This window comes from Porites lutea, chromosome 14 (genome assembly GCF_958299795.1).
Source record: "Porites lutea chromosome 14, jaPorLute2.1, whole genome shotgun sequence".
NCBI classification, from domain to species: Eukaryota; Metazoa; Cnidaria; class Anthozoa; order Scleractinia; family Poritidae; genus Porites; species Porites lutea.
In genome coordinates this window covers 16350434-16372933 of record NC_133214.1, presented here as the reverse complement: position 1 = coordinate 16372933, position 22500 = coordinate 16350434, and the positions used below count along the sequence as shown (strand labels likewise).

At 40.0% G+C, this 22500-nt stretch overlaps 1 protein-coding gene and 1 pseudogene across 1 annotated transcript in view; both read right to left on the bottom strand.

The window, feature by feature from the left end:
• Positions 1 to 1929: 1929 nt before the first annotated feature.
• LOC140924804 (uncharacterized) overlaps positions 1930 to 22500 on the bottom strand; it is an 81277-nt pseudogene continuing 60706 nt past the window's right edge.
• LOC140924858 (dynein axonemal heavy chain 7-like) overlaps positions 20892 to 22500 on the bottom strand; it is a 9254-nt gene continuing 7645 nt past the window's right edge. The window contains exons 3-4 of the mRNA XM_073374861.1: positions 22300 to 22500; positions 20892 to 21705 (exon numbers count right to left, since the gene is read on the bottom strand). The exon at positions 22300 to 22500 is cut by the window's right edge and continues 328 nt beyond it. The gene's annotated coding sequence lies outside the window, so the exon portion shown is untranslated. The remainder of the gene's footprint in view (positions 21706 to 22299) is intronic.

Here is a 22500-nt window from a genome sequence, read left to right as displayed (position 1 = left end):
ATAAGGGCACCCAACCGGTGGAAGTTCTTCTGTACTATTTGAAGAGGGTTTCAGTCTAAAACGCCTTTTAACACACTTTTGTATTCTATTGAAATAAAGCTTTGGGTTTGAACCCTAACCCTGTTCAGTAAGTAGCCTCTTCTCTTAAATGAGCGCTTTAGCTCAGAAAACAGTTAACCTACCCTATTTATAACAGAACTCTAGTCAGATGGGTAAATCTAATGGAAATTAGCTAACAAATTACACAAGGACGCTGAAACGATTGATAGGCAGGCTCATTTCTAAGAAAACTAGAGTGACATACCTGGAGAGAGTTCAGAATTTGCCGACATTCTAAAGATCTCAAGTCCGTTTCCTAAACCGGGTTCATAATGCTGTAAGAGGACCAACTCGGAATAAAGCCCAGCTTAAATTCTGGTGAGCACCCACCCATTCATTGCTGTCAGTTTTTTAGTTACGTTTGAAAAAAAAAGGGTCACCCCTAGCAGGTAAGACAGGGCAGAGCAGAGGATTGGAAAACGCCCCATTCAAAACAGGAGAATACAATTTCGCCAATCGCCTGAGTTGTTAAGTCTTAGCAGTCACTAATGGGGGTCTTTCAATACACAGCTATTTCGAGAAAGGTTGTCGAAAAATATGTGCCCGCGACAATCCCGAAAGGTAATATGGGATATGATCAATATACTGTTCCTGACATTGTAGCTGTCGAACCTACTTTTGTTGCTTTCCTTTAGCACTCGCAAACATATATCCATGGCCTCTCGTAGCATTCTTTCAAATTCCTTTGAGGAAAAGCGAACTTAAAACCACCCACGATTCCTTTCGTGATTGTCGCGTGCACTTTTTCTGACAACCTTTCTAGAAATAGCTGTATAAAAATTCAGCACGACAGCGGCGAGTCTTAGAGGACACAAACATGTTTATTCATTTTCTTTGTTTGTGTCCTCTAAGACTCGCCATCATGCTGAATTGTTTTAGAACTTTCCGCTAAACACTGTCACAACTCTAAAACAGTAATCAGTGAAACATTGTAGTGGTGATTGATCTTAGGCAAATAGAAAAAGCTTAAAAACAATACCGTAATTATCGTATTGACGCAAAGCAGGGGCACCTAACGACGGTTTTCTGTAAAATGTATGTTCGGAGAAGCAAATATTGCCTAGAATTTTCTTTTATTTGAGGACAGCTAAAAATTTCTAGATGACCATTCCATTCATGTACAATTTTCGGAAATAAATTCCCTACGATTTTCTAAAGTAAGTTTAATTTTTCACATTTCACTCCCTAGGTTAGGCTATTTTTCGTAGAAAAAAGGAAACCTAAATTTATTTTCGGATTCAAAAATGTGATGGAGAGAGCAATCAGAAAAATTTTCACTTTCGTAATACGTTAAATTGCGTCTAAAATTTTGGAGACAATAAGACAGAAGCCCTTGTAATGTCGAAAAGACTCAAGCACCCCTAGGATGACCGAATAGATATAGAGTGTATTTCTAGAGATCTATTAAAAAGGCACTCTGGATAGCCTAAAAAGTATTTTCAATGTATTTAGGAGGAAACCGTCGTTGGGTGCCCCTGGCAAAGAGCACTTACTTCCAGGGAACACTTTGTTATTTATTACAATTTAATGGCAAAAGGTTTCACGTAAGTGATAAATACAAAGGTATCGCCATAAGGACGGTCTGTAAAAGAGTCAAAGACCCCATACAAGACAGACCACCTTCTAAAAAATATTCATATCATAAAAACTAACATTTAATAAGACAGAAAATTAAAAATGTGAAAATGCATATAGAAATATGTACAAAAAAAATCAATAAAATAATAATAATAAAAACCTCACACATTTCCAGCTTAAAACTCCCTCACTTCTTTCTTAAAACTAGCAATAGTTGTTGCCTGAGGAACAAGCAATGGTAGAGTGTGTCCACATGTCCACGATCCTATTGAAAAAGCTAAACTTAAATGTATTAGTTCTAGCCAAATTTTTTTTAAGAGTACATTCATTTTTTCCCCTCAAAGGAAACCGATCAGAATCTAAGAAAAACTGTACATATGTAGATAGATCAATATTTATATAGCCATTCAGGGCTTTATACAGGAATAATGCGTCAAATGAAAATCGCCTTTGTTCTAAGGACAACAAATTGAGCTTTTTTTCTCCGTTGTTCGTAATCATCATGGTCTTCAAAATAAACTTAGTTGCTCTTCGCTGAATTCGCTCCAACTTAGAAATATTTCTAGATGTGTGTGGTGACCACACAACACTGCAATACTCTAGATGTGATCTGACCAGGGCAAGATACAGAGGTCTCAATGTGGAATCATCTTGAAATCCTTTACAGGTCCCTTAGACCTAGGATCTTGTTGGCCTTATTCGACATTTTATCAATATGGGTGCTCCAAGACAGATTGCAGATTGCATTAGTTTACATTTCCGTTCACGTTAAAGTCTCTGAGGTTTTGTTGACTCCATGCATATAAAATTGTCGAGATCTGGGCCGGGTTGTTCGAAGCTGGGTTAAGGTTACCCACGGTTAGTGCAAAATTTGAACTCGGATATGAGAGCTTAAATAGCAAATTCAGTTTAATTCTCTTTGCCTACAATTTGATGACTGGATACTCTAAAAAGAATAGAGAAAATTATCCGATAGTGAGCTTTTGATAAAAAGAAAAAGAAACTTGGGTTAAAATTTAACCCCAGGTTAGCGCTAACCAGCGTTCGAACAACTGGGTCCTGACTGAAATACGGAGTGATCAGAAGGACAGTTTATAATCCTGAATGTTTTGCAGTCGTCAGCATATAATGACACACAGTTTCCAGCTATTACTACTTCAGGCAAATCACCAATGAAAATTACAAAGAACCAAGGGCCCAATAAGGAGCCCTGAGGTACGCCCGATGGAATAGCGTACCATTGAGAATTTATTCTTTCTATGACAACTCTCTGTTCTCATTCAAAGCGCACCGGAGATACCAAAATTACACATTTTTCCGGCAGGATATTATGTGCCACTATGTCAAAAGCCTTTGCAAAGTTCAGGAAAACAACGTCCACCTGTTTGCCCTCATCCAAGGCCTTTGACCATTGATGGTGTGACATAACTAACTGAGTAAAATCATATTATAACTTAGATATCTATTTGGCATTTCATCACGTTTGTCAATATCAGTACATTTACAAAGTTTATCAAACCAAAGTAATACTCGTGTTGATGTAAGACATGTAAATGATTGAGCTTATTTGAAGCAAGCGTGAATTGAAGAGCAGGCCTTGATGAGAGTAGCAGAAGTCACGTAGAACGAAAGAAGCTCTGACTAATATAGTAGACGTAGGTTCAGAAGGTCTATACAACTTTGACGTCTCCACTATGAGGACGACTAACTGGTCCTGGCTATCCCTTCTCCTTGTGCTCCACGCTCAGCTCATGCTTCACCTTCCCCCGTAACGTATCAAAATGGCGCCTGCTTTAAAAAGTACAATTATCACCTGTTCACTTTGCGGTCTCAGACAAGACTTCTTCATTGAGATCCTAGGTATATACATTTATGTACATCTGTGACAGTAGTTGTCAACTTGAACATGTTTCCTCTCAGTTTACAAGTTCTTTGTTTCCGTTGCACCTTCGCCATCTTTCAAACTGCTCTTATCAAATGCACCTGCAATAAAAATAAAAAATATTATCATGACGGTCCCGTTTTGTACGTATTCTTTGAACGATTTATTCGCACTGCATACCTGTTGTTCCGACCCGGGGAACTAAGTTGTGGGAGGCAACCGCGACTGCCAAGACAATAGGCATGCCGAATAATGAGTGTAAGCGACGTCAACCGTCACCAGGGGAGGTGGGAGGGGCGAAACTTCTAAGTCACTTCCACTGAACCCCGTTGAACTAGCCAAGAGGCGGGCAAAAACTAAGCAATTCTAACCAAGGACCGCAATGCATCACGCCACGAGCGCGTAGGCCCAACACCACGGAATTCAAAAGAGTTACTTAATTCCCGCCTCACCGGCCAGTTATGTATGCAGAGAGAATATTTTACTTTATTTCAAATTCCTTCGATTCGTTTGCTGTTTGTATACTGATCAGATTATAGCTTCAAGCAGGAGATTGATATCAAACCAACCATCCTATCCCTTGTCGCCCGAGCAGCCTGTGCAATGGTTGCCCAGAATATCAGCCATCTCCTCTGGTACAAAATCGCGACTACGAAGAGAACTAAAGCAAAACGTATTGTAAAACCCAATCGAATGGAACGAAATACTTTCTTGGGGGCATATTAAATCTTTCGACTTCTCCGCGGAACAAGCATCATAAAAGAGGCCATTGATGACAAAAAACCTCCTTTTAAGAAGACACGAAATCGACAAGGGAGTTGCCCTTAACTTATTTGCCAGAAAAATACCTGTATAAAATAGAAGTTGCAAAATCAAATGCTCTTGCAGCTGCTTGGTCTAGATTAAGGGCCTAGGGAATCTTTCCGTCTGCTTTTAAACTCTTGCCCACCGGTAATTACTACGTTTACCCTCTGCGCTGTCTCTGGTTCCCTGAGGATGAATCTTTTTAAGACTAAAAACTTTACTAGCGGCGTCTTTTTCAGCCTGTTCCAGGCTCTCAGATAGTAGGGATGAAGCATTGAAAGGCGTGCGGAGTGACTCAGTCGCGGAGCTTGGAACAGGCTACATTTTTTCTTTCTTCAGGTACACCCTCAAGAAAAAGTGTGTTTAACACTTAGTTCTCTTCTCTGTGATACCGTAAAATTCTGAAAATAAGCCCCTCAATGTATAAGCCCCTCCAAAAATAAGCCCCCCAAACCGGTAACACAAAAAACCCTCCGTTAAATTGCCCTTCCGAATATAAGCCCCCCGGGGGCTTGTACTTGGGAAATTGCCCTCAAATGCAAAGTAAAACAAAACAAAAACGGTAAATTCACTTCCAACTATGAGGCTACCCAGGTAGGCACCTCCAAAAATAAGCCCCTCAAAAAGGGCCTTTCAAAAATATAAGCCCCAGCACTTATTTTCGGAATTTTACGGTATATTAATAAATTGTTTTCGTATGCTCTTTTGGAATCTCAAATATCCTTTTTTACATTTTCACTTTAGTTAGTTAGAGATTCGAGCATGCTTCACGAAATATTCCATAAAATTCGGAAAATATCTGGCCTTCTCTCCAGCTGCCTCACTTCCATGAACAGGATTGGAAAAGCCAATATATAAAAACACTAAGAAAACTCAGTATAACCCCCTTAATAATATTTTTCAAAATGATGCGTAGTGTCACGAACATCAATTTCACAAATTTTGACTAAGATAACTAAACAACCTAAAAATGATATCAAATACAAACCTTTGAATGTCACATTATCTCCAATCAGCATAAAGGGTGCCCACTGCATGATGTCAGAAAAGCGAGTCTCTCTCATCGACTTCATGGTCTGATGAAGAGATTCACTGGCACTTTCACCATGAACAAGGTGCTCGTAGAAATGATTCATAAACCACATGGTAGCTTTGTCATCTACAGCCCACAGCGCCGCCAGCACGGCGCGTGCACCCGATGCTAGAAATGCTCGAGCGATTCCAACAATTCCCTCAGCTCTAATCTGACCACTTGCACTATGACAGCAGCTAAGGACAACCAGCTTGGCTGTTAGTCGAACTTGTGAAATTTCAGCCATCGTTAATAAGTAGTCTTCTTCGTGTGGAGCTCCGCAGGAGCTTATAGGAGAAAGAGCAATTTCTCCACGTTCGGCATAACCATGAGCAGCGAAGTGAATGAGACTTGCTGAATGCATGCTTTCCAGGACTGCCTGCTTAGTTGCATCCTTTCCAAGCAACGGTTGAACACCAAGCAGTCGCCCAATCATCTCTGCTTCCTTTCTCGCCCAAGGAAGTGGGTTTAACTGTAGAATTTTTCCTTGGTAGTATACATCACTAACGTCTGGCTCCCCTACGATCAGTGCACCGGTTTTACTATGGTAGTCTGCTGGACTGAGCTGAATCAACTTAAGAGTCGTCAAGGAAGGGACAATGCGAATTCTGAAAGTATCCGATAAATACTTTCCATATCCATCCTTTAAAGCAGCAAAAGGAATAGGATACAACAAGTTATCCGGTATAATAATGATTTCTGATTCTTGGAGTAAGTCAGCTACAGGAGCGACTATCATGTTGTAACCATCAGCAAGGGTTAAAGGCTTAGAGTCGTGATTTTCGTCTTCGTCTTCTTCGATAAGACGCAAAGATTCGAAGCTGTCACTCTGAGATTGTTTGCATAATAGCGGGGAACTTACACATGAAAATAATGATCGATCTTCGCATTGGTCTTGACGTAAATCACGAGAGCCACCAAATGTCTGATTTTCAAACACTTTATCTGCACTTTCTTTGAGTCTCGTTTGTCGAAAAACTATCATTTTGTTTGGCTTGAGAATCCAAAAAAACATATTATCATCGAAGCAGGAAACATAAAGACAAGAACTAAGTGCGTTTTTGTTCATAATGTTCTCAATACCAATCCATGACTGTGGGTTGACTGATACCCCTTTTTCCACAGAGTACTTATCTGAAAGTACGTCTGTCAGTGCTCTGGATCGTCCAAGCTCGGCAACGTAAAGAGCTTCATAACAACTGCCTGTAGCAATTAACAACCCACAAAGAAGAAGGTAAGGGGACACATGCTCATCAAAAAAAGAAATTTTGAATGGATCTTTCACTCTTAAAAAATCATGCATTTCTTCGCACTTCTGAATGCTTTCATGCAGATTTCGCCGAAATTCAGTTATGCTTCCTCCTGCCACTAACTCGTTCAGAGCAATGGTAAGGTGGCTGTCAAACTGCATTTCAATGTCCCCTATTTCCTAACTTATCTCAAATGCTTTATTAGCAAATTCTTGACTCTTTGCAGTAAGTTGACATTCTCGACAAAGTTTTCCCAGTTTTAAGTATGAAGCTCCAACACCAGCTTTGTCACCGATTTCTATGCTGATCACTAGTGCTTTTTGAAGGTATTCTTCAGCCTTGGTATATTGACCAACAGAAAGAAACACAGTTCCTAGATTTCCATAAACAGATGCTTCTCCTCGTTTGTCACCGATTTCTTGTTTGATCACTAGTGCTTTTTGAAGGTATTCTTCAGCTTTGGTATATTGACCAACAGATTGAAACACAGTTCCTAGATTTCCATAAGCAGATGCTTCTCCTCGTTTGTCACCGATTTCTTTCCTGATCACTAGTGCTTTTTGAAGGTATTCTTCAGCCTTGGTATATTGACCAACAGAAAGAAACACAACTCCCAGATTTCCGTAAGTAGATGCTTCTCCTTCCTTGTCACCGATTTCTTTCTTGATCACTAGTGCTTTTTGAAGGTATTCTTCAGCCTTGGTATATTGACCAACAGATTTAAACACAGTTCCTAGATTTCCGTACGCAGATGCTTCTCCTTTTTTGTCACCGATTTCTTTCCAGATCACTAGTGCTTTTTGAAGGTATTCTTCAGCCTTGGTATATTGACCAACAGATTTAAACACGGTTCCTAGATTTCCGTAATCTACTGCTTCTCCTTCTTTGTCACCGATTTCTTTCCTGATCACTAGTGCTTTTTGAAGGTATTCTTCAGCCTTGGTATATTGACCAACGGATTTAAACACGGTTCCTAGCTTTCCGTAAGCAGATGCTTCTCCTTCTTTGTCACCGATTTCTTTCTTGATCACTAGTGCTTTTTGAAGGTATTCTTCAGCCTTGGTATATTGACCAACAGACTGAAACACAGTTCCTAGATTTCCATAAGCAGATGCTTCTCCTTGTTTGTCACCGATTTCTTTGCTGATCACTAGTGCTTTTCGAAGGTATTCTTCAGCCTTGGTATATTGACCAACAGAGTCAAACACAGTTCCTAGATTTTCGTAATCTGCTGCTTCTCCTCTTTTGTCACCGATTTCTTTGCTGATCACTAGTGCTTTTTGAAGGTATTCTTCAGCCTTGGTATATTGACCAACAGATTCAAACACAGTTCCTAGATTTCCGTAAGCAGATGCTTCTCCTTTTTTGTCACCGATTTCTTGTTTGATTACTAGTGCTTTTTGAAGGTATTCTTCAGCTTTAGTATATTGACGAACAGATATAAACACAGTTCCTAGATTTCCGTAATCTGTTGCTTCTCCTTGTTTGTCACCGATTTCTTTCCTGATCACTAGTGCTTTTTGATGGTATTCTTCAGCCTTGGTATATTGACCAACAGATTTAAACACAGTTCCTAGATTTCTGTAAACAGATGCTTCTCCTCTTTTGTCACCGATTTCTTTGCTGATCACTAGTGCTTTTTGAAGGTATTCTTCAGCCTTGGTATATTGACCAACAGATTCAAACACAGTTCCTAGATTTCCGTAATCTGCTGCTTCTCCTTTTTTGCCACTGATTTCTTTCCTGATCACTAGTGCTTTTTGAAGGTATTCTTCAGCCTTGGTATATTGACCAACAGATTCGAACACAGTTCCTAGATTTCCGTAATCCGTTGCTTCTCCTTCTTTGTCACCGATTTCTTTCCTGATAACTAGTGCTTTTTGAAGGTATTCTTCAGCCTTGGTATATTGACCAACAGATTCAAACACGGTTCCTAGATTTCCGTAATCCTTTGCTTCTCCTTGTTTGTCACCGATTTCTCTCCTGATCACTAGTGCTTTTTGAAGGTATTCTTCAGCCTTGGTATATTGACCAACAGATTTAAACACGGTTCCTAGATTTCCGTAATCTGCTGCTTCTCCTTTTTTGTCACCGATTTCTTTCCTGATCACTAGTGCTTTTTGAAGGTATTCTTCAGCCTTGGTATATTGACCAACAGATTTAAAAACGGTTCCTAGATTTCCGTAATCTGTTGCTTCTCCTTCTTTGTCACCGATTTGTCTCCTGATCACGAGTGCTTTTCGAAGGTATTCTTCAGCCTTGGTATATTGACCAACAGAAAGAAACAAGATTCCTAGATTTCCGTAACATATTCCAAGTATGCGATTACTTCCAGCCTCAATCATGATACTGAGTACCTTTTCGTAAAACTGTTTTGCTTCCTTGTACTTGCCTCTTTGATAGTAGATGTTCGCTAGTTTAAGTAATGTCATCCCTTCTGCTTCTTTTTGGCCACTATTGCGTAGTGTCACTAGAAGCTTTTTACCACATTCTATCGCACGGGTGTGATCGTACACAAGAGTATAGCCATCAAGAAGTTTATGGCATACATAGATAAGACGTGGTGTGGTAAGTTCTTTGATTGTTTCTAGGGCTTTACCGTTAAGAAGCACCAAACATTCGTTAAAGATGTGTACTGCTTCCATAATACGTCCAGTGTTGAAAAGTAAAGTTGCAACGACTGCACCAATATGAATGGTCTGTAGAATCTCCAAGATGTTGTCCATGACGCGTTTTTGTTAACCTTGAGAAAAAAAATATTTTAAGAGCAAGAAAGTGGAAACAGGATTCTTAACGTCTTTTTAACCGAACATTTAAACTTTTTAGGCAAGATAATCAAGCTTTCATGTAAGATTTACTGAGGTAGGACAGGATTATAAGTGTTGGACTATCATTTCTTCAGGTGTTTCTTTGGCCTATTCTATACTTCTTGAATCTACAAATGCAGAATATGTAAATAAATAGTTTAACAGATGTAGTTTGTAATCTACTGTTTACCATCATAAATCGTACTGTTAAAAAATCTGGGAAAAAAAACTATCTCAGCCACAAGCTTTTACAACAACAACGAGCTTTATTTGCACGACCATAAGTTCATATAGTATTGCAAAAGCGTTTTTAAGAAATGAGTAAAAAATGTAGAAAATGTAAAATTCTATGAGCCATATATATTTTAGGATAGCTCTTTGCTAAATTGTAAAGAAGAGGAATTTGTATTTAAAGGCTCTCTACTTTCTACTTTGTTCCATTTTTAGTTCTGACACATTCGGCTTCTCTAGGACTTAAAAAATATTAAGGCGAAATGGTTTGATATGTATATATATATATATATATATATATATATTTCATTGGTGTTTATAAATTGAATAGAACATTACATGGCCGCTTAGAGATACGAAATTTCTTTTCTTGTGTTGAAGAACTTTTCACTCGTTTGCTGCGCTCTCTAGTGAAATATTTTTTCAACACAAGAGGAGAAATTTCGTATCTCCTCGTTGCCATGTAATATCCTCTATTTGTTATATTCCTAGACTTTCACTCAACTAAACAGGGACTGCCATTGGTTGATTCTTAGTCACGTGGCCTTGACTAAAATCAAATGTATCCCGATCGTGATACATGGAGCAATGCACCCCGCTCGGGATACATTACAGCACGTGATCAAAGCATGAGGGAAAATGGAGTGACAGGAGGCGGGAAAAACCCACACTGCCAGTTTCCTTTTTCGTGAATGAACACAACACAAACACGAAGCCTCAAACAAAAAAGCAACGATTTTTAAAGTTATCCCAGGAGAGAAACAGCAGCTAGTGGAGGAAAAAGATGCAGATAATATAAGAAGAGTACTTTGTAAATCATTCATTCAGTGGTTTTGAGAATTAAATTTGTGTTGTTATAAGTACCGAGTCGACTGTTTTGGCTCGGTCTGGTTATTCTTTTGTTGCTGTTGAAGTGAAAGTCTAGAAATATAACAAAACACTTAATGTCAGGTTCCTCGGGAAACCAGTTAGTTTTGTTCTCCCTCGAGTCCTGATGTTTCTCTCGACTCTCGTCTCGGGAAACATCAGGACTCTCGGGAAAACAAAACTAACTGTTTCCCTCGGGATCTGACATAAAGTGTATATTATTATTCACTCAAAATATCGGCTCCAATCCCCCGACTAATTCGTCATAACCCACTGGCGTTCACCATGTTTGTATTATATACATACTGAGAAATACTCACCAAAAAGCTATGTCGTAAACTTTCGTACGCAAATTAGTTCTAGCCAATCAGAGGAGCGAACGATGGTTTTCACACGTGAAAAGAATGATACGTTCAATCAGAATCGCGAACAATGTTTTTTCACGTGTGAGAAAAATGTTACGTCCAAATAAAAGCCACAGAGGTGTGCGAGTTTCGCGCCAAAATTCCCGCCTTTTATTGCAGCTTGCAGCGCCGCTTCGCACACATTCAACGAGAAAAGTTTTACTCAAAGAGTTTTTCTTGCTAAAAAAGTGAAAAACATTTCGGAAATGGAGTGGAATAGTTTCGTTTGTTTCACTGTCGATAAAGAAAACGGTTGAGAGCCGGCAAAACAACAGCGGAAAGGGATAAACAGAACGAGACGTAAGCTTTTGTTATGCTTTTTGTCGGAGCTACTTTGCCTTTCATTTAAGCTTATAGCTTATATTGAAACCAGCCATTTTAATTAAATTCACTCATTTTCAATTGTGCATTGAGAACAAATAGTTAAGATTACTTATAGTTCTTGGATTACCTCATATCCTCACCGTCATTTATGTTTTTAACAAACGTTTTCAGGGACCGCGGAGACCATTTTAAGGTGGTAGGGCTAAAAACTCTGGCCAATATAAAGAAACATTCAGGTCGGTGTTTCGCCATTTATCTTGCATTTGCGCGCCATCTTATATACCACCTCAACAAATATAACAAAAACGTCCACACGTGTTATACTATCCAATATAGCCAATATGTTGCATAAACCTCCTGAGGTTGCTACTTTTTGAAGTTGCCCGAAGTGCCGAAGCTTCTCTTGCGATTCTTATTACGTAAAACAAACTCCTGTGTAGTTATAGAGACACTGTCTGTTCTACGCTTGTGACCATTCAGCACTGCTAGGTCACCCATCCTGGATAGAAGCCACATCTTTAGATGCTGTGCAGATGAGAATGAACGCTCGCCAGCAACGCTGGTTGCAGGATTTACAGGAGGCAGCTTACAGATAGTTTGGGCTTCCTGAATAAGCTTCTCTTCTGGTTTTGGAAACTTTGACACCGCCTTCAGGATTTCGTCAAAACATGCTATCTTCTCCTATAACATAACTTCCAAAATACTTAGTTGCATGCCTGGGTAGCGCACCTGTATCAACCTCTTCTCTGTATGATGCTTCAAGAAACTTGAACTCTGCCTCATAGTCGTCACCATTAGCAGCTTTAACCAAGAGGGTGTCCATCTGGGCGTAGGAGCGGAAGCTTTCCTGATAGATAGCACTGACGATAAGATCAATAGCATCGTAATATACCCTTCTAAAGTGATCTTTGGCAGTTTGGGGGTAGCTTGGTGTGCCAGCACCAACCTCCAGTCTGGCCGAAGTGCATCGCTTTCTTGGAAGCGTTGGTTTACCAAGCAGGCCTTCGCTCTTGCGGGAAATATTACCATAGAAATGGTCAAAGCTCTGATCACTGGGCATTTTTGTGAGCGTCTCCTTTGTTAGATTTGCCAATGCTAGGCCTTGTCCACTGACAGCAGCTGCCTTAGTACCCTGAAGATCCTTAGATAGATTATCGGTGTGGGAATGAAGCTGCCCTCCAAAATGCAAACCAAAGAAAAAGTCAAATCGTTCCATTTAGGTCTTACATCCTATTATCGTCTTGTATGTACATCGGGTTGTAATCGTTCGGACAAACAAACATCCCACTTCCATAAGAACTGCATAGTTCTCAAGAATTAGTGGAAAAAAACTAGCTCTCACCGTCCACCTTTAAGGGCAAAGTCCAATAATTCCACGAGAACGTTTTCCATGTGAACTGGAGCGCTAGAAAATATCTGCCAGCAAAAAAGTGGTAGGGCTATAGTCCTACCAGCCCCTCCCCCTCCGCGGTCCCTGGTTTTTACTAAAAAGCTGATACTTCATTTTCGTTGTCATTTTGCGGTAAGTGTGTAGCGTCAAATTTTAGCATTTTTGAAAGATTTAAAATAAAAAGGCCGCCAAAACGATGAATGTCTCAGTATGCATATAATAAACACAATACCACATGGAAAGTGCTTTGTACGGTATGTACGCACTCGTTGTTTTTGTATCAGAAATCTTACTCCAATGGAAATTACAGTGGAACATCGATACAACGAAGGGCCAATGGATTAGTAAAACGTGTTCGCTTTATTAAGGTTCCACTGAGCCGGGTCATCGCCAAAAACTCGCGCGATAAATAAACTGCTTGAAATATAAATGTTGGTAAGCCAATTCATAACACTCATATACGTTATGATTTAGTACCGCTCAGGGACTGTACTCGCAACACTTCACTGAGAATTTGTCTCTAGTAATAACTGAGCAAAAGAAGCCCTCGTTCGAAGTCCTGGTTCGAATCCTAGCTCGCAGCCATGCTCGAGTTTTCGCTCTGTATTTAGGTATACTCAAGTTTATGCCACGGAAACAGTTGAATTCTGAGCGATAACTGAAAGCTCTCTGGCAAATATTGCTTGCGTTTTACATTCGCTTTATTTTTCAGAATAGACGAATTTGCCAACTCTTTTACAAACTTTTTTCATTTTGTCAGCAGTTATTTATGGTTTGTACTTTCCAGTTTAATGATTCAGGAAATAACAAATAATCTCTACAAATCGTGTTCCAATCATCTCATACATATTAATGCTTTTATACATTTAAAAGCAAAGTAACCATAGGCGTACTGTCGTGTACAGTACGGGCAACTTCCTGTCAGGGGAGGCCGTAAACCATTTGCCCAAAAAGTTCTCGCAAGTTGCCCAAATTTCTACGAAACAACATATGCCGTACTGGCATATAAAGGTGGCTCGATACAGTTTTTAAGGGTCAATACCTGCCAAGTTCGAGCTTAAACTACGTCGCCATAAACAAACATTTGGAAAAACTGCCACCACAGTTGCGTTAGATAAAGATGAAAATTTGTCATTATCAGAGTTGCAATGACATCGGAGTTGTCAACGAAATGACGCCATTACCTATTTTACTTGCAGCAATATTTCTCGGCACTGGGAACTACTGTTCTTACAAAATCCTTCACTTTTTTCTTCAATACGGTCGACTCGATGTTCTTGAAGTTAAAGCGGAATCTGTAAGAGCGTTATCAAGATATTTTGGGATGAAGTTTTTATCGTTAGAAATACGGTAAAACATGAAAATGTTGATGTTTGGCCGTTATTTGTAGCAAACGAAGCGCTTTTGACCATGCAATTTCACCTCACAGTGGTTTAAAAACGTGTGTGAAAGATCGTGGAGATAGCTCCGGCCGATTGCTAGAAAGAAGGATTTGATTAGTATGTATCGAGGCGCTCTTGTTGGTGGTTTTGTAAGTTCAGTTCGGTCTACTTTAAAAAATTAGCGAATAATTTTAAAACCGCTCGATAGATTTTTTTTTTAAAATAAGATTCTTCTCGTAATTTAAACTGAAGTAGTCAGCCACTTCTTCATTTTCAGACCCATTGCTGATGCTATCTGCCATACAGTGTTCTACGAGCGGAGATGATTCTAGAAAGATATGCGGAAGTTTATTCTAATCAATTGACGACCGGAAATAGCCCATTCCAGCTAGTGCAGTGCCGAACAATAAAAAAATACAAATATGTAAATCAACATATGTTACCCTTCCCTAATACCCAGAAACTCATCACGAGCTAGGCAACCACTGTCTCGTGTGAATTTAACTAGAATATTACGCCGACTTCAGGTTAAAAGTTTAAAATCATGAAAAAAAATAAAATAATAATAGTAAAAAAAAAGCATGAAAACGTCTTTAAAAACTGGCGTCGCCCAAATTTTCCCTTGCTGCCCCCCAAAAACGGGGGAACTCAAAAAATTTGCCCAGGGGGGGGGGGGCCTGCAGCCCCTCTTGGCATCGCCCCCTGCCTGTACGCCCCCCTTAACGAAAGTAAAAAGGATAAGCTCTTCTTCAAGCAATTACGTAGTTCTTACCTTTTAGGGTGAGGAAAATATATATCCCTTTCTTAAACCAGTCGAAGACAAGCCACACTTCTTACCTCCGGCAAGTGAAGTTTGACACGCCTGACGTACTAACAAACAACCCCAGGCTGTTTTGCTCTGAAAGATCAGTAAAATCAAGCAGTCCCTTGTTGAATAAGGATGTCGAGCTACTTCGCTGACACTGGGAAAATTAAAGACTCGCATGCCGCCACGGTAAAGAAAAGCTACATAAAAAATAAATATAACTGAAACTAAAGACAAATTATGTCACACAAAGCGGAACTTATAAGATCTCGGCGAATGCAAGAAAGACAAAACCATCTTGCTCCCATATTAAATAGTAATCAAATATAGGTAACACGTACAGCGATTCATAATGCTGACATACAATGTATCCTAAACTGCCAGGAAAAGAGAGATACAAGAGATCAAAGTAGATTATTTTTTGAACAGAGGGAATCAACCAACTATATAACCGACAAGATGTGCATGAAGAAAATTTAAAAGTAGGGAAAAAAACCGTCACTTTTTGTTGCTCAACCTGTAAAACGGATGAACTTGAAAGATTCACAACTATCAGTGGAGTAAATAACGTTTTTTGTATCTTCCGACACGTTAAGTATGAAACCATAATCCCAAACAAGGTTAAATAAGAGACGTCAAACTAAAATTTAAATACTTTGAATACGCGGGTCAATGCTTTGCAATGCTTTAAAGTAGCCATTGTCCTTGCAATCAAGTTCTCAAAATCTTTTCCTGATGTAGAGTCTGCCAGTATTTAGAAATCGCAACGAAAGAAATCTTAATTTGCCCTACCACCGATAATCAACAACAAATCGTTTCGCTTTCCGAGAAGAAGAAAAGACCGGAAACAATCAACTCTCTCTACTAACTCCCTCGTTGGCAGCTCAACAACTGAAACTGAACGTTCGAATCTTAAACTAGGAAATGTAAATGGCTAGATCAAAGTACTCACCAAGAAATCTGTCTCACCAGATCGTGAAGGAGAAGTACCAAAAGCAAAGTGAAAATTGAAAACTCTGGGACCGTCCCTGCAGTAAGAAATAAAGCCCCATGTGCCAATTGCAATGATTCCCCACAAGAAACACACTAGCCCTTGATACAACATACACGACGTGTTGCGAGGCAGCATGTCTACTGATGAATCGTTTAATACTTTCATACCAGGGCACCCAACGACTTTTTTCTGTAAAATTTGTTGGAAGGAGCAAATATTGCCTAGAAATCTCTCAAACCTGGGAAAGGCTAGCTTGTCAGCTATATCCTGTATTTTCTCTTTTAAGTTCGTCGAGCGCGCGCATGAAACTAGAAATCGCGGGGATTTATTAACCGCAAGCGAATATTGGGAATTTTTCTTGGTAGTAAGGGGAACTCAGACTATTCACTTTCTTCTGAGGAAGTTTGTGGCGCCTGCCTTGCTATGAAGTCCTCAACGGCTGTTTCGCTGGGCAAGGTTAACGAACCCAGCAGTCGAATATGGCGGTGCCAAACCTAATTCCACCAATATTAACCCTGCAAAACGAACGACATTTGGAACTGTTTTGCTTTCCAAGAAAGTGAAAAGGACTAACATGCTCCAATACAAACATTAGAAAAAAAACGGAAATGATTTATCTTTGTAACATAATATGTATGCTACACTACCAAGACCTTACCAGGAAATCTATCTCTAAGAGTACAGTGAAGTAGAATAAAGCTTTAGGACTCTCCGCATTTTACGATCAGAAATCAAAGCCTCGTACGCTGATAACGATACCAAGAAAGGAATACGCAGTTTAATTAACATGCATGAAATAGACGTAGGGTATTTTTTTGTTAATTTCAATATCTACCCGGCGTTACATGTCTGTATCAACTGGGAATATTTATTAGCTTTTCTATTTAAGGAAATCTATTTCGTAAAGGCGAAACGATTTGATTGTATGAGCTCTTCAAAGAGTTGCTTCCAACTTTTGAAATCACACGACAAACGATCCCTACCAATCAGAGGTCGAGTTTTATGAGTCTTTTATATATACACACTCGCAATTCAGGAAACTTAGTGCGAAAATTAAAATCTCAAGTAAGATATATGAAATAGAAAAAGGTAAGCTAAGATGAGTTTATTTTTTATAAACCAAGCTACTTACCTCGAAGTCAGCCGCCCTTTCGTGCCTTTATCAGATGTGGAAAAATCTAGGACTCTCCCTGCATTCCAAGAAACAAAAGCTGTAACAAATTCAGAACTGGATGCCGAATAGTTAGAACCGATTTCCAAAATGCATGTCTAATATAAATACCTTAATGTGTACATTTTTGGTGTCGAGATAACGAACCGATAACGAGTAGTCCAAAACGAGTCATTCCACTAGCATATGCAGCGTATATCTGCTGCCTCGTACCCAGACGTCTCTCTCTCGATGAACATGTGCGCGCAAAGGAAGGCGGGAAGGAGAAAATGGGCTTCCCCCCTGCAGTCTGTACCCTTCCCATGGTCCCTTGCGGCGGTTCATCCGTCGTTCGCCTCTACCTTGCGAAAAATGAAGGGCCTGAGGAGGAGGCTGATATATCCGTATCCGTATAATCAGCCGACGGTTTGTCCATATTCCGGGTCTTAAAACTGTCGGTGCCTGGATAAAAAAAATTCTCTTTTCTCTTTATGATATCTCTCCTGAACGGTACCAAGATATTTTAAAAAACTGCATGATGCACTGACAGATATGAATGAGAACATATCAACATGCAGCTTAGCAGTATTATCATTTTACACGGCTAGTTTTTATTTTTAAATGATGATGTGAAGTTTGTATCTACCTCACTGGAAACGAAATTAGCCAGTGTAAAGAAGGCAAGTTTACATTATTTGTCTCAAAATAGTCAAAACAATCTCAGCAAAATCTTTATTTGGAAAAGAGTCATTTCGCCAATATTCCAGGACGCAAAACGAACGAAAATTTAAACTGTTTCGCCTTTTTAGTAAAAAAAAGAACTACCATCCTCGCATACAAACATTTTATCAAAAAAAACTGAAATGAAGTTTGTTTGTGACATATTATGCAAATCTGTCCGGGACTTTCCCTAAAATTGCGTGAAACAAAACCGCTTTGTCCATGACGATGTCACTGATAACTGGGCGTTATTCAGCAAATCTCATCGGAGCCGAATTCGCTTGGACTACCGACACTTAGGCCATCCCCATAAAATGTTTCGTTTCCCATCACCAGACCGACCCATTTTTTTGGAAAAATAATGAAAAAAAAAATCCAGAATCACTTGTAAAGAAGCAAGTACTTTAATTAACAAGCACACGATCTTAAATTGTCATCGCTAATTCGTTTATGTAGCCTTTTTAGACATTTGATAGTCCTGTTAATATACATCTTCTACCATCTGATTATATCTTGCAGACTAAACGTGAGATTTAACATGTAATCATGTGTTCATTCTTTTTTTTTTTTGCCCAACCGACCGACCGACCCACCTTCACAAGAGGGAGGGCAAAGGGAAACGAAACATTTTATGGGAATGGCCTTAGCTATGATCGGATCGACTAGTTCTACCCAAACAGGGATCATATAACCAAAATGAAATTCTCTTTGGTGTTCAAATGGTTAACTCCTGAATAAAAGCCTGTCATTCCTCTAGACTGGTGTCCTCTGAAGCGTGAAAACAAGAGTTTTACCGTTCTCGCTGTGTAATGACTTCTTAACTGTTTTAATATGCCAGCAATGAATCTATTTGGTCACATCATATGAAAAATAATTGACAGCTCGTCCCTGAACAAGTAACGCAAGCCATAGACAAAAACTACAATAGCTGAATGAAAATACCTTCCTCACGGTCTGTAGCGTTCAGTGCGTTACTGACTTTTCCTGCACTCTTAATTTATGTACTCGTTATGTGTAGCGATGTGTCTGGTGAAATGACGACTGAAAGCAGCATAAACCAAACGTGAAACCTCAACTACACCTCCGTGCCTCTTAACTAGTGTGATGAAACCGAAATTGAAAAAAAATCCTTGACTTTCCCTGAGTTCCAAGAAACAAAAACCCTATGTCCTCGATGTCACTGATATTCACAATGTCTCGATCGGAGGAGAATTGGCTTGGACTGCTGACACTTAGGTGCGATGGGATCGACTCATACTGTCCAAGCATTATAATGGTAAAACACCGACAGAGTCATGGCTTTCTCCGTAATACGTGAGACAAAGGGTCAATAGGGATATGGGTAGCCCTCGAAAAAGGCTCCAATAATAACTTTTAAATGACACATGTCACGGCAGTGGATCCTAGAGCAACAATTCGTGCATCAATTTAGTCAATTCGCTTATTATCTCCGACAGCCTAACGGGTTGCATTAACAGACACAGTTAACAGACAATATGTAACGTCGAACAGATCAAATGGACACACATGGATGGAGTAAAGCCGTCTTTAACATTAAACACGGGAATTACCGACTTGTTTCGTGCTGAATTAGGTAAATTTGACTATTATATATATGGAAAAAGGCTTTGAAACAAATTGAAAACTTTCTCTAAACGCCCTTGTGGTTGTTTCAGTCTTTCTTAGACTTTCCAACAGGCGCTTTTGTAGTACGCAAGCATGAATAACACGCAACAAGCGCTCCTTGATCGGTGAACGCGTTCACGCACCTGCTGACCATCTTTGTGAAAGGCGAATCGTTGCAAAGACAGAGTGCGATCTGCGTCGAGTTAAAAGTATAGACATTAAAACCTTATGTTTGAACAAAGATTAGACGGCAGGGCCCGCGGAGCAGTTTTTAATTTTCGCAATATAAATTAACGAACCTCGTTATAACGAACATATTTTGCCACACCCTTGACCCTTCGTTATATCGAGGTTCCACTGTACTTAATTTTATTTATTTATTTTTCAAAAAGTGAGGGGCCCTGGCTCCCCCAGCCCCTTCCCCTGCGGGGGCCCTGGACGGGTTAAACTACCGTTCCATTATTTAAAATAATAGTTGCAAAATATGACACTTATACACTGGTCCTTCAATAGGCTAGTTTGAGTATCAGGCTTTTCTAAGGGGCTACGAGACAGGAGATTTTCGCTTATCTTTTCCCTTTTTCCTCCAGAAACACCTGATACTCAGGCTGTCAATAGGCCTTTAACAACTTCCAAAAACCAACCCTCACTTTCAAAACGAGACCAACTACAGAAACAGTCCTCATTATAAAAATGACTTTTTGAATGATAATATAGATAGCTCATTTCACATCTAAGTTTTTTCCCTGACTTGACGCAACCCGCAAATAGACTGAGGACAACCTCGTTCCCAGGGACGGGTAGGAGAGAACCCTTAGAACGAGGTTGACCAGAAAGTTGCATACCTTTGCGAGGGAAAAATGTGGTTTCCGCAGGCGCTGGAAACGATCCACGATCTTAAACTTGCAGGGCATTGAGGGGTAGAGTAAGATCACTACACTAACGAGGTTACAATCAGCGATAAGTTAAAGAGAAAGACTATTTTCTATTTCACTTTGAACATTTCATTCAGCTTCGTACCCCGGACACCCAGGCCTCTCGGTTTAAACTGGCGTCAGGAGAACAGGAAGGTCGCCTATGATTGTTACGTATATCTCGTTGGTTCCGGCCATCGCCGCGTAAAGGATGAACAAACAAACTGGCGTCGGTAAAATAACCTTCGTGTCTCTTCCGAATTGGAGGGGAAAAACCCTTGACTGAGAACCTCTTTGACAATGACTCTGAATGCCGCGAGGATTGTGAATATAATAACGAATGTAATAATCATTGTAGTATAGTAGTGAAAGTGTTTTTGCAGTTGTCGTGCGATGAATATCCCTTCAGACCAAAAAGTTGAAAAAAAATCTTGCGGTAAAAGGAGGGCGGAAAGTTAACAACTTGGTCAAAATTAATACACGCCTTGGAATATTGTTAAATCCATTCCTTACTACAACCGCTCAGTATATTTACTACTTGTCAGTACAAAGTACGTAAGAACGTATTAACAGGGTACAGACCATACTTGTTCCTACTCCAGCTTGAATAAAGCAGACAATATCAGTCGGTTCTAAATTCAGGATATAAATTTTACCACCATAAACTGAATGAGGACTATATACAAGTTGTACGTTAATAATTCTGCATATCACACTTCTTGAGTGCACGTTAATACTGCATGTAACACTTCCTTAATCATCCAACTGGCAAAGAAGAGCCACACCACGCATGATCCAAGGGGACTGTGGCTGATCAAATGGCAGGCGCATGTCCATCACAAAGTTGGTGGAGTGGCCTGTGGTAGAGAGCGTACCTCTCCTCTCGCTTGTTTTGTAAACAGGGGAGACAAAATGCGGCCGGTCAACAATGTCTTCCTTCTTGCAGGGTGTGAGCCACATAACAGGCATACCATCATACAAAGCTTTCGGGTGCGACTCTGCAATCACTCTCTTTTCTCGATCCCATCGACATCCTTCCGTGAACAAGCCGTTAACAAAGACACCGTCCTTGGGTGGAGTTTCGTAATTATCGTCGCCAAGAACCTCGAGGTCAAACGTTAGGAGATCATTAGGAATGGTGTATTTTTTGGCCCCTTCATCTGCTTTGATCCCGGTAAGAAGGCCTGAGTGAAGAAAAAAAACAGATACCCAGAACACGGGAGGCGCTCCATTGTGACATTGTCATACCACTCTTAAAGAAACTTGAGGCGAGCAATCAGATCATTGATGTAACTGCCAAGTGGTTTAGGAGATGGCTAGGACTTCTTCATCCACAGACCAGGGATTTTGCCTTTAAAGATGCCGCTCGCTACCTCCTCTAGTTCAGAGGACATAACAACCAGGCCCTGTGGAACAATGTTTAGGGATCATATAAAAGGTCGGGTAAACCGGCTTAGTGAGTCCTATGCCTAAACACGCAGCGAAAACAACATCCTCTAAGTTGCCTACCCCATAACAAAGGAGCAAAATATATACCCGCAGGGAGGGGTGAGAGGAAATGGTAACATGTCTCGGGTACATTTCCTAGAGACAAGTGCTGTGTGCAACATGTCGTCCAATATCGCACACAGATGAACGCAACATGATTTGAAATAACGGAGGTTGCCTGACGTACTATTTCCACCTTAGAGGAAACTGTATTTACTGCTTTCAGTCAGCGACAGGTTCGAGAGGGTCCAGTAATACAGTCAACTCTCTTTAAACAGACATCAAGAGTTAGTCTCTGTCTTATTTGACCCTCTATGCATTGGACACCTAGAGTAAGTCATTTTCAGTCATTTTCTCTGACTCTCTATAAGGCACGAGGACACTTCCCGTCGCAATGGCTACGGTCTGCCTTTGAGACTGTAAAGGAATAAAGATTCTACTTCACGTTTAGTCAAAACTTCAAACAAGAACTCTATAAAAATAGCTATTCAATTTACCTGAAGTTCACTCACCTTAACAGCTTTCTGTATGTTCATAAGCGAAGATCGCACGACTTCTCGTTAGCCTGTTAAACCTGACCATTTCCTGCACCAATACCGTGTTCATACTCTGTGTATAGGTGGTGGAGTATTTCCGCAGTGCCGCTTCCGTGTCAAAGTTCTTGTGTAAAATATCCTCAGCTACCCCAAAGAGTATCTCGTCGTCGGATTTTC